The 12,568-nt window shown below is 41.6% G+C and overlaps 1 protein-coding gene across 1 annotated transcript in view; it reads left to right on the plus strand.

Moving 5' to 3' along the window:
- Positions 1 to 371: 371 nt before the first annotated feature.
- RBMS2 (RNA binding motif single stranded interacting protein 2) overlaps positions 372 to 12,568 on the plus strand; it is an 85,997-nt gene continuing 73,800 nt past the window's right edge. Inside the window, exon 1 of the mRNA XM_082850140.1 lies at positions 372 to 569. The gene's annotated coding sequence lies outside the window, so the exon portion shown is untranslated. The remainder of the gene's footprint in view (positions 570 to 12,568) is intronic.

Genomic DNA, 12,568 nt, shown 5'->3' on the forward strand with positions numbered 1-12,568 from the left:
AGGTGGGGTTGGAGCAGGAGGAGGGGCCGGTCCCTACAAGGCTCGGTACACTGCCAGGTGCACCCAATCCCCGCCTAGACAAGGCGTCGATGTGGAGTGCACGCGATAGGGAACACAGAGCGCAGGGTGTCTAGTGGCTGGTGAGAAGTGGGCGGTGCCTGAGAGTTGGGATGGACAATGCCCAGGCCCAATCATTGAGAAAGTAAAAAACTTGGGGGCGGAGATAAAACGAGGCTACCCAATGAAAGCAAGGCGGTGGGCCGTCCACAAAAATCCAGCGGATTCCTCCGCGTTCCGGCTCGCTGCGGCTCGCGGTGCGTGCAAGCGCCGAGGGCGGGAAAGCTGAGGTGGGGCAGTTGTGAAGGCGGAGGACGCGGTGGCGTCAGAACGATGGAATTCTCGGAAAGAGGGGAAAGCGGTACCTCTCTACACTCGGATAAGAGTGAGCCCTGCTCAAGAGGCCTCTTAGTGACCTACGATATTCGAAGTCCAAAACCGGCCTTCAGTACCCGGCCTCGTAGTGCGGCGTGGAGGCCCAACGAATGCCTCGTTTCCAGCACGCGGTGTTGGTGAGTGAGGAGTCATGTGGCAGGAAATTACCCCGACCAGAAACAGCGCCCAGGCACTTCAGTGAGATCATGAGGCGGGGGAAAGGTCATCCTGGGCTGCTAGGGTGCCTGGGTTCTCGTTTTACCTCTGCCAATTATTTGGTGTCTGTTTAAGATTTAGGTGTCCTTAACTCTGAGCCCTTAAACATTTTATAGGCCGTTAGGTGCCCCCTAAATTTTAGCTAATTTAATTGCTTGCCTCTGTATTCCTCACAGGCAGAAAAGATGTACAAAAAGAATTTTGAAAACTAAGCACGTTCGGGAATTTTATCATTTGCAACTAGGAGAACATTCACCTATATCTTCACAGCATCCGTATTTAGTAGGAGCTCATGGAAATAATAGCTGTTATGGTTTGTCAACCACTTTATATAGTGTGTCTCTCCCTCTTACCACAGACCTAAAGAATAGTTATTACTAGTCCCATTTTGAAGATGAGGAAACTAAGACTCAGAAATTAAGACTTTTTCTTTTTTTAATATTTAGTTATTTATTGGATGCATCAGGTCTTAGTTGCAGCATGTGGGATCTTTTGTTGCAGTGCGCGGGCTTCTCTCTAGTTGTGGCGCAGGGGCTCAGTTGTCCCCCGGTATGTGGGATCTTAGTTTCACCACCAGGGATCCAACCAACGTCCTCTGCACTGCAAGATGGATTCTTAACCAGTGGACGACCGGGGAAGTCCCAAGACTTTTTTGAATAAGATAACCCATCTAATAAGTACCAGAGTCAGGAATCAGACCCAAGTCTCTGACTACAAGGCTCTCTCCATCATGCAGCTCATCCCAAAATTAACCACTGAATTATTCCAGTTGCTCCTAAAGGAAGCATTTACGTCGAAGCAGTATAATACGGTACTGAGAATTGGCTAGAGGCTGGCTGTATCACAAAATGTCACTTGCTTTTCTTTTTGTTTTTGGATTAAAATGAGCATCAAGGGTAACTGTGGGAAAAGAAATATCAAAACGATACTCTGGTGTGTTCTGTGGAAAGGCAGTTCTCCTTTGGCTTGGTTAAGGTCAGAGAGTTTATTTAGTTTGAAACCGGGTAGAGTGACCTTCCTTTTGTTTTTGTTTGTTTGTTTTTCCCTTCTGTAGTTATTCCTTATCTGCCCTATCCATTCTCCTATAGGTAGGACTCTAATTCAGGGACTCCAGCTTACCCTGGCTGCCTTATTAATGGCTTTGCCCATTACTTCTTTAAGAAAGTTCTGGGTCTTAATACTTAGTATAAATGCGAGCCAGCATTAACTTTTCCAAATGTAGTAGGCTAATCTTATCCTTGTTTCATAGGAATGTTATATCTCTGAAGTTTTTTTGAGCTGTCACGAGAAAGATAACATGTGTTAGGGAATTTCTAAACATTACCCAGGTGTTTGCTTCCTTTTATTTCCTACCCCTGCTTTTTTGAATTAGCTTTAATTATAATCAGTAACAAGTTCCTCACTCTTTTTCTTCCCAGGTCTCTCTGATAGTAGGAACTGGTTGGGCAGTGAAGAAAGTCTGCATGTAGAAGGGGAGGTTCTTTGCATAGAGATCTAGCACTTTGACCTTTGGACTGATTCTTCTTCCACTATAACATTGCTACTTTTGTATGAGGATGGAGGGTGAACCGGTGACTTGGGAGGCCCACAGTATTGTGTAAAGTATAAGGTATTTAAGAACAAGTTTGTCATCCCAGGTGGTTAGAGTTTGGCAATGTTAAGTTCTTTTTTTTATTTCTGATTTGAAAAGGTCCTATCCAGTTAAATCTTTGCAAAAGTACTAGCCAGCTGTGACATGGCCAGCTAAACCTGAAGCTTTTCATAAGCTTTCAGGTATCTCTAATAGTAGGTTTTTAGGCCAGTCCCTTGTTGTGCTAGAGTTTTGTGGTGTATGGGGAAGGATTTTGAATTTTTAAATCAGAAAAGCTATATCCTCTGTGGTACAAAATTGGAAACTTGATGCTTATGTTTGGAGGATGTATATTTGTTATGATTTACAGATTGTCATTTGTTCTACTCTTTAGATTGTAGTTAGAATCTTAATTAGTCAGAGTGAAAGATTATTTCACATAAGTTATTTTTTTCATTAGCATTTGTTCTGCAGAAGTTACTCTTGGTGCACATTCCTTCCTGCCTTAGTTTCTCCATTTGTAAAAGATAATCTTGTCTTTTACTGGGTAAAATATAAATACTGGGAGCTCTGACATAATCATCTTCAGTTCATTCAATGAATATTTATTCATTGGCCTATAGTGTGCCAGGCCCAGTGCTAGGAAATACAGAAATTAAAAACAAAAAACCAGTTTCTGATTATTGGAAGAAATGAGAAAGCCAGTGTTTAAAATTCCTAATGAAAAATGCTGAGGTGAAGAGTTATGAAAAAGGAAGTAGAAAGAAGGGGCATCTAACTAGGCTCGGGGTGAAGGGTAGCTAAGATAAAGGGGGAGGGACATCAAGGGAGGTTGGGGGATTGGAGCCAACTCTTTTTCTTTTTCCCATTCATGGATGGGTTTTTTAAACCCACTTTTTAAAAAAAATTTATTTTATTTATTTATTTTTGGCAGCATTGGGTCTTCGTTGCTGCATGCGGGCTTTCTCTAGCTGCGGTGGGTGGGGGCTACTCTTTGTTGTGGTGCTCAGGCTTCTCATTGCGGTGGCTTCTCTTGTTGCAGAGCACGAGCTCTAGGCGTGCGGGCTTCAGTAGTTGTGGCGCACAGGCTTAGTTGCTCCGCAGCATGTGGGATCCTCCCGGACTAGGGCTCGAACCCGTGTCCCCTGCATTGGCAGGCGGATTCTTAACCACTGCGCCACCAGGGAAGCCCTAAACCCACTTTTATTCGTTAATTGTAAGTAGTACAGATATTCCAAAAATATAAACAGACACTTAATGGCGTCCTACATTTCAAGTGTTGTTTTTTTTTAAATTTTTATTTATTTTTAGTTTTGGCTGCGTTGGGTCTTTGTTGCTGTGCGCGGGCTTCTCACTGCAGTGACTTCTCTTGTTGCAGAGCACGAGCTCTAGGCGTGCAGGCTTCAGTAGTTGTGGCCCGCGGGCTCAGTAGTTGTGGCCCACGAGCTCTTGAGCGCAAGCTCAGTAGTTGTGGTGCACGGGCTTAGTTGCTCCGTGGCATGTGGGATCTTCCCTGGGCCAGGGCTCGAACCCGTGCCCCTGCATTGGCAGGTGGATTCTTAACCACTGCGCCACCAGGGAAGCCCCTCAAGTTTTTGAATACAACAAGTTTATCAAACCATGAACCTGTGAGCAAGGTAGTCAGAACCCCACAGCCCAGTCACGTTGGGAAGCAGATCTCCCCCACCCTCCAAACGGTACCTTGAAGGGGGTTACGTGGCACGACATGGAACATGTAAAATCTGAGATACTACAAGCAAAGAAGCTCACGGGGCGCAAAGAGGAGGGTCTGCTCCAGGGGCAAACCCCACAGCAGTAAAGGAATGGTGCAGGGGGCCAGACCCCTGCCTTCCCTCCCCTGCTTGAATGCAAGTATTTACCAGTATTAAAATAAAAGGACAAAACTAAAACCCCATTTTACAAAAAAGGCGACTGAGGGACAGTAGTGGCAAGTAACCGACTGAAGACCTGAAGGGGAAAACAGGCTTACTTTCCACAGACACTTGACCTTTCTGGGACATGGGATACAGGACAGCCTTACGGGGGGGTTGCCTTATTGAATGAGCCCTCATGAACAGGGTAGGGGTAGCAAAACAGGACGGGATCCATTTCCCAGGGAATGACTGCCTTTAGACTTCCCATGCTTTTAGCACAGAGAAGTTTCTGGGCCACTGTTAACAGAGGTGAATTTGTAAAATGGTCAAAATCTTTGGGAGGCAGGAGGGAATTAAACAGAAGGTCCCAGGTTAACTGAAGGCAAATTTACTCAACCTCGCTATAGTAAGGGACCCATGGACCTACAGTGTCCCCTCTGCAATGTGCAGAGTGGAAACTCTGACCCTTTCCAAATTGGTCCTGTGTCCAAAGCTCCCCCTATGAGAGGGACACGAACATCAGGCTTTTGATTTAGAAGCCCAATCAGAGAGACACACTGTGTCCCTGAAGAGGCACCTTAAAGAACTGAACCTGGCAGGTGGGCAGATTCCTGGCACGGCGTGAACTGGGGTCGACCAGGCCTGGTGGCCTATTGCTTCCCGAAGACCAGCCTCAAACAGGAAGGGCTGGTAGGAAACCCCGGAAGAGATCCTGGGGTGAACTGGCTCCCTCTCAAGCTTGCCTTCCTCCAAAACTGAGTCTGGCCTGATTCCTCTAAGGAGCACGTCTTGCAGTCATCTCTTGCCCCTAACACACTGTGAAACTGGAGACCAGAAGGTGCATAATGACTTCAGGCTGGCTCTGGTCCACACCGATGGACCCTGCCTAGACCTATTTGGCTGAGCTGCCTCTCCAGGGAAGGGAGGAGAGGGTGAGTGGGGGTGTGGCATTTCCGGTGAGGAACTGCATGGGGGCAGGGCAGGGTTCTGGCGAGAACGAGGCCTATGGAGCCAGGCTTCATGCAGAAGCAGCGGGGACACTCCCACCAAGCCATGCTGGGCTCTGGTCATGAGTCCCTTGGAATACTTGGACAAGTCTGATAGGAAAGCGGGTGGCACCAGCTCTTCCTTCACCTGGAGGCAAGGAGACCCAAAGCAGGGCAGAAAGGGGCCTCGGAACTGGATCAGCTTAGAGCCTCTTATTGCTTATTTAGTCAGAAAAGCATAGCTGGACCCCATGGCAGATTTGGCCCAAGGGCTAATCCTTAGGATGGGCCTTGGGAGAGAGGCCCCTCCTGCAATATTAGGTAGAGGCCTAGGCCAGGGCCTTAGAATCAGAAGCTCCCACTTTCCTTCAGGAGGTGTCACTCCTGGCCAGCCCTGGAGCCCTCTTCCCCTACCTGCATGAAGCAGGATCCCACAGGTACCAGGGAATGATGCCTGGGAAATGATCACATGGGCTTTGGGGACCCTGTTCTACTCATGTGACACCAAAGGGAAAGACAAAGCCTCACAACCTTGGGACAAGGAGGGGAGGTGGCATCACAATGCTAGAGAAGGATGCTAGGCGCTCAGAACGCCAAGCTGCTGCTCTACCACCTGGTCCTGGCTAGCTCCTCACACTGCCCTAGTGTGTGGCCAGTCTGAAAAGGATAATGGGCGTAAGTCCTGAGTGGGCGGTGTTCTTGCACCTGAAGCAACTTACAAATGCTTTGTGACATCTGCCTCCAGGGAAAACAGAGAGGGGGATAGGAACCCCCTCCCACCCAAGGGAGGGAGGGGAAGCCATGGTTAAGGCAGTGATGCTGAAGTGAGGCTTCCTCTGGGGGATCCCTTGTGTGGAGCCAACTCATAAAGGTTGGGAGATGTTTGCAGGCACATAAGGAGAAAGGTGTTCCAGACAGAGAGCTCTGCAAGAACAAACATCATGAGAGGAACAGTTGAGGGACTCTAGATGAGTTTGGTTGGAGTGAGTTTGGTTGGGAGTGAGAATATGTGGACCAGTGAAGCTGAGGATATACTGGGGGCTGCATTATGAAGAGTTTTGAATACTGTGATAAGAATATTCAGCCACAGCCTAAAGGCAACTCCATAGTAAACCTTCTTTTAAAGCTCCTTTCATTTAAACTTACCATCCCATTGCTTCATAAAGAAGCCCTCAATTTGCCTGCCATTACACTCATAACCAACATCTATCTCTTCAGATACTATTTAAGAGGACTCCTTCCTCCACTCTCAGGTTAATCTCTCTACTTACTTTGCTCTATTTTTCAACTTCTTCTGATGACTCCATCATTCAGCATTTAAATATGCTCAAGACTCTGCCATCTTAAGAAACAGCCACTATATTTTGACTCTTTTTGTGTGTGATTAAATTAAAATATATTTCAGTTAAGTAGCTTTATGCAATTCAGATTTTCCATCAATATTGCTTTTTTTTCTTTTTTTAAAATTTGAGATATAATTGATATATTTTTACTCTTATCTGTATTCCTTCCATCACCAAGTTTTTTGAAAAAGTTGTTACACTTACCACTTCTTTATGCTCAGTTATTTATTATGGTGAAACTAAGCTGATGCTGCCATTGTGTTGCTTTAGGCTCATAGGCTTTAAGGGATTCAGTGGAGTTGAAAGTTTAAATAATAATTCATCAAGGTCAGCAAATAGATTAATATGTTTAAAAACTCCTAAGACATCATTAGTTAAGCACGTGTATTGGAATAAGATTTTTTTTTTTTTTTTTTGCGGTACGAGGGCCTCTCACTGTTGTGGCCTCTCCCGTTGCGGAGCACAGGCTCCGGATGCGCAGGCTCAGCGGCCATGGCTCACGGGCCCAGCTGCTCCGCGGCATGTGGGATCTTCCCGGACCGGGGCACGAACCCATGTCCCCTGCATCGGCAGGCGGACTCTCAACCACTGCGCCACCAGGGAAGCCCTAAAAATTTTTTTTTTTAACTTTTTATTTTATATTGGGGTATAGCCGATTAACAATGTTGTGATTGTTTCAACAGAATTTTTATTATTCAGCATATAAGCTCAAGCAGGGAAAAAATATAGGTCATAAAACTTATCAATTAGCCAACTCATTAATAGGACCATTTTCTTTTAAAATTTTATTTATTCATCTGGTTCAAAGTTCAAAAGGTACAAATGGGCATATGGTGAAGTCACCCTCCTGTTTCTGTTTCCTAGCTACCCACTTCCCCTTTCCAGTGGCAAACGTTGTTATTGGTTTTCTATATATCCTTCCAGATATATTTTATTCATGTCTAAGCAATTATATTTTTCTCTTTTACACAAATGGTAACATAATATAAGCACTGTTTTATATTTTTCCTTAAAATTTTTTTTTTTTTACTATACATCTTGGAGAACCTTCCAAATCAGTGTATAATGTGCTTCCTTTTATGGCTATGTAGTATTCCATTGTCTGGATGTATCATTATTATTTTAAAAATCCCCTATTGGTGAATATTTATATTGTTTTCCATCTTTTGTTATTATTAGAATGACTTCATTTCCTGGTTTGTTTGGGACAGTCTCAGCTATGCCAATTGTCCCAGCTTAAATTTTTTTTTCTTTATTGGAGTATAATTGCTTTACAATGATGTGTTAGTTTCTGCTTTGTAACATAGTGAATCAGCTATACATATACATATATCCCCATATCTCCTCCCTCTTGCGTCTCCCTCCCACCCTCCCTATCCCACCCCTCTAGGTGGTCACAAAACACCAAGCTAATCTCCTTGTGCTATGCTGCTGCTTCCCACTAGCTATCTGTTTTACATTTGGTAGTGTATATATGTCCAGCTTAAATATTAATAGTGTCCCTTTCTCTTATAAAAGTGTCCCGATTTGGACAAAACAAAACATTTTATTTTATGGTTACCTTAGCTAATACAATGCTGCAGTGAATAAGATTATATATCCTTTTATTTTGCAAGTTTGCAAATATAACTGTAAGTTGAATCCTAGAAGTAGAATTGCTGAGTCCAAGAGCCCGCATGCAACAACGAAGACCCAACGCAGCCAAAAATAAATAAATAAATTTATTAAAATAAAAAGGTCTATACATTTGTAATTTTGATAGATGTTGCCATATTGCCTTCCATATTGGTCATACCATTTTCCAGTCTCACCAACAATCAGAAGAGTACTTGTTTTTCCACCCTTACCTCAGTTCATTATCACTTTGTTTTTTAATGTTTGTTTTTCCAATAGGTATAAAATGCTATCTCAGTGTTTGTTTTTTTTTTAGTGTTGTTTTTATTTTACTTTTTAAAAATTACCAATGAGGTTGAGCATCTTTTTATGTGTTTAAGAACCATTTGTGTTTCCGTTTTTATGAATTATTCATGTATTTTCCTATGTTTTTGTTGGATATTAGCCTTTTGTGAAATGAGTTGCATACATTCCTCCTCCTCCCAGTTTATCATTTGACTTTTGGTTTTCCTTTTGCAGTTTTGCCATGTAGGAATTTTTTATCTTTACGTAGTCAGATTTCTTCATCTGTATTTTCTATTCAATGAATATCAAAATCCATTATTCAGCTGGAATCACGTGTAATCTTTGATTTCCTCATCCTTCAGATCCTATAATAGGTCTCAAATCCATCTACTTCTCCCCATTCTTACTATTCTAGTTAAGCTTCTTAATTCAGTTCTCCCTCCCATCAGTTTCACTCACTTCTATTCTTAACAGCATAGCCACAAGTGATCTTTCAGAAATGCAAATCTGGTTACGTTGTGTTTTTATGGAACCCATTGATGATTTCCCAAATCTACCATAACTTAAAATATAGAGAAAAATGAATGGGGAAAAAAACAAATGAGAGATGAGGATACTTAGCAAATGTAGATTACTCTTTTTTTAAAAAAAGATTTATTTATTCATTTTATAATTTTTTATTTTTGCTGCGTTGGGTCTTTGTTGCTGTGCGCAGGCTTTCTCTAGTTGTGACGAGTGGAGGCTACTCTTCACTGCAGTGCGCGGACCTCTCACTGCGGTGGCTTCTCGTAGTGGAGCACGGGCTCTGGGTGCATGGGCTTTAGTAGTTGTGGCACACGGGCTCAGTAGTTGTGGTTTGTGGGCTCTAGAGCACAGGCTTAGTAGTTGTGGCACATGGGCTTAGTTGCTCCGTGGCATGTGGGATCTTCCCGGGCCAGGGGTCAAACCTGTGTCCCCTGCATTGGCAGGCAGATTCTTAACCACTGTGCCACCAGGGAAGTCCAGATTACGCTTGACTATGGGGAAAATTAAAAGAACAGGAATAGCTAGAGAAGAATCTATAGTTCAGGGAAGGGGATTTTGTTTGTTTTGCATGTTTGTTTTTGTTTTGTCTTTTTAAGAAAATCATCATCTCAGTATGCTGAGGAGGAAAGCCAGTAGAGATGAAAAGGTTGAAGATAGCAGGTGAATATTATATGCTAAGATTATAGGGAGAAAAAGTGAGGTAGAAAGCTTGAGAATGGTAAATATTTAGAATAGCTTTTGTAGAAGTAAGAGAAGGCACTAACTAGAATCTTGTAGGAGTGTTGGGAAATATCTAAGAGCCTGTTTGAGATGAGAAGTTTGTAGTTTAAACATTTACACAGAAAAAAAAATACAGATAGTTTTATGTGGGAGTGCTGTGAAACTTTCAATGGACAGATAATCCCAATCTTATGCACTTTGTTCCATGAAATAGAAAAAGAAGAAAAACTTTACAACTTGTTTTGTTAAATTACTGTATATTTTAAAACCAAAACCAGACAAGGACAGTTTAGGAAAGATAATTATAAAGACATAGGTGCAAAAATCATAAAACATACGTTTTATGATCAAGGAATTTTTATCTCAAGGATGCTAGAATGGTTAACATTAGAAAATGTGCATAATTACCAAATCAACAGATTAAGAGAGAAAATCTATTTGATCCTCCTGGTCACTGCAGAAGAAGTATTTGATAAAATTAAATACCTATTCATCTTCAAAGTTCTTAGCAAACTAGACAAGGAAAGGAATATCCTGATAAACCTGACAAAGGGTTTTTCAGGTAACAGGCCTGGTATCACAACTTCTGTTAAATATTTTATTGGAGGTCTTATTATTGTCCAGTAAGACAAGAAAAATAAACAAAAGATATAAAGGTTACAAGAAAAGATACAAAATTGTCATTATTCACAAGTGATATTTATGAGGAAAATCCAAGTGACAGGTAAATTGTTGGGGCTAATAAGAGAGTTAAACAAGGTTGCTAGATAAAAGATCAGTATCCAGAATTCAATAGCATTCCTATATTGAAGTAATAATTATACCTATTTCTTATGGCATTACAAACTGAGAAGTGCACATGAATAAACCTATTATAGGATGCGTAAGAATTTTAGGGAGAAATTAGTTAATGGAAAGGTATACCGTATATTGCAAATTCTAAGCTGGCTCCCATGATCCCCGCCTCCTGATATTCATGCCTTGTGTAAACCCTTCCTCTTGAGTATGAATGGGAGCTGTGATTTGCTTTTTTAAATTTATTTTTATTTATTTTTGTTGTGTTGGGTCTTCGTTTCTGTGCAAGGGCTTTCCCTAGTTGTGGCAAGCGGGGGCCACTCTTCATCGCGGTGCACAGGCCTCTCACTATCGCGGCCTCTCTTGTTGCAGAGTGCAGGCTCCAGACGCGCAGGCTCAGTAGTTGTGGCTCACGGGCCTAGTTGCTCCGCGGCATGTGGGATCCTCCCAGACCAGTGCTCGAACCCGTGTCCCCTGCATTAGCAGGCAGATTCTCAACCACTGCGCCACCAGGGAAGCCCTGATTTGCTTTTAAGAAATAAAATCTGGCAAAGGTTACTCTCCCTTGTTGGCATTCAAGAAGCAAACTGCCATTTTGTGAGCTGTCCTAAGGAGAAGGCCACATGATAAGGAACTGAAGGCAGCCCCTAGCCAACACGCAGCAAGAAATTGAGGCCCTCATCCAACAGCCTGCAAGGAACTGAATGCTGCCAAAAATCATGTGACAGAAGTGGATCCTTCCCAACTTGAGCCTTAGATGAGAACTCAGCCCTGGCCAACGCTGACTGTAGCCTAGCTAAGCCATGCCCAGACAACTGACCCATAGAAACTGTGAGATAATAAATATGTGTTGTTATATACTACTAAGTTAATGATAATATTTTATGCAGCAATAGACAACTAATATACTGTGTTAAATGGAGGGAAACAATCAAAAATATGGAGGCTCTCCCCAAAGTAACTTATAAACTTAATACAATTCCAATTAAAATCTCAACAAGGTTTTGCACAGAATTTTCATGAATCCTAAAATTTTATTGATAGTAGAAGACAAAACAGAAGCCAAGATAATTTTGTAAAAGAGTGAAGAAGGGTCTGGACTTCTCTACAGGATATCAAAACTTTATAAAGCTATGTGGTAAAGATGTGATTAACTTTTTAAGAAACTGCCAGTTTTCCAAAGTGGCTTACCATTTTAAATTCCCACCAGCAATGTATGAGAGTTTTGGTTTCTCTACATCCTCATCAACACTTACTATTGTCTGTCTTTTTTATTATAGCCATTCTAATGGGCATATAGTAGTATCTCATTGTGGTTTTAATTTGCATTTCCCTAAAACCCAATGATTCTGAACAGCTTTTTATGTGCTTATTAGTCATTTGGGTGTCTTTGGTGAAGTGTCTATTCAAGTCTTCTGTACATTTTTTAATTGGGTTATTGCCTTATTATTGAGTTATAAGAGTTCTTTGTATATTCTAGATACAAGTCTTTTATCAGATATGTGATTTGCAATATTTTCTTCCAGCCAGCCGCTTGTTTTTTCATTTTCTTAATTGTATCTCTTAAAAGTCAAAAGTTTTAAATTTTATTGAAGTCTAATTTATCATATTTTTCTTTTATGCCTCATGCTTTTGGTGTTGTCTCTGGGAATTCTGCTAGCCCAGAGTCATGAAGATTTTCTCCTGTTTTCTTCTAGAAGACTATAGTTTTAAGCTTTTTCATTTAATTCTGTGATCCATTTTGAATTAATTTTTGTGTATGGTATGAGGTAAGGGTCTAAGTTTTTCTTTTTTGCATGTGGATATCCAATTATTCCAGCACTATTTGTGGAAAAATTCTTTCCTCATTGAATTGTCTTGACACCTTTGTTGAAAATCAGTTGACCATTAATATAAGGGTTTCTTTCTGGTCTCAAAATTCTGTTCCATTCATCTACATTCCTATCTTCATAATAATACCACATTCTCTTGAGTACTTTAGCTTTCTCATAAGCTTTGAAATCAATTACAGTTAGTGTAAATCTTTCAATTGTTCTTTTTCAAAATTGTTTTGGTTCTCCTAGGTCTTTTGCACTTTCATCAGCTTATCAACTTCTACAAAGAAACCTACTAGGATTTTGAGAGGAATTGCATTGAAACTATATATCAATTTGGGGGAAATTACCATCTTAACAATTACTTCTTTAATTTCTCTCAGCAATGTTTTAT

Source organism: Leucopleurus acutus (assembly GCF_964270905.1).
Source record: "Leucopleurus acutus genome assembly, chromosome: 11".
Taxonomy (NCBI): Eukaryota; Metazoa; Chordata; class Mammalia; order Artiodactyla; family Delphinidae; genus Leucopleurus; species Leucopleurus acutus.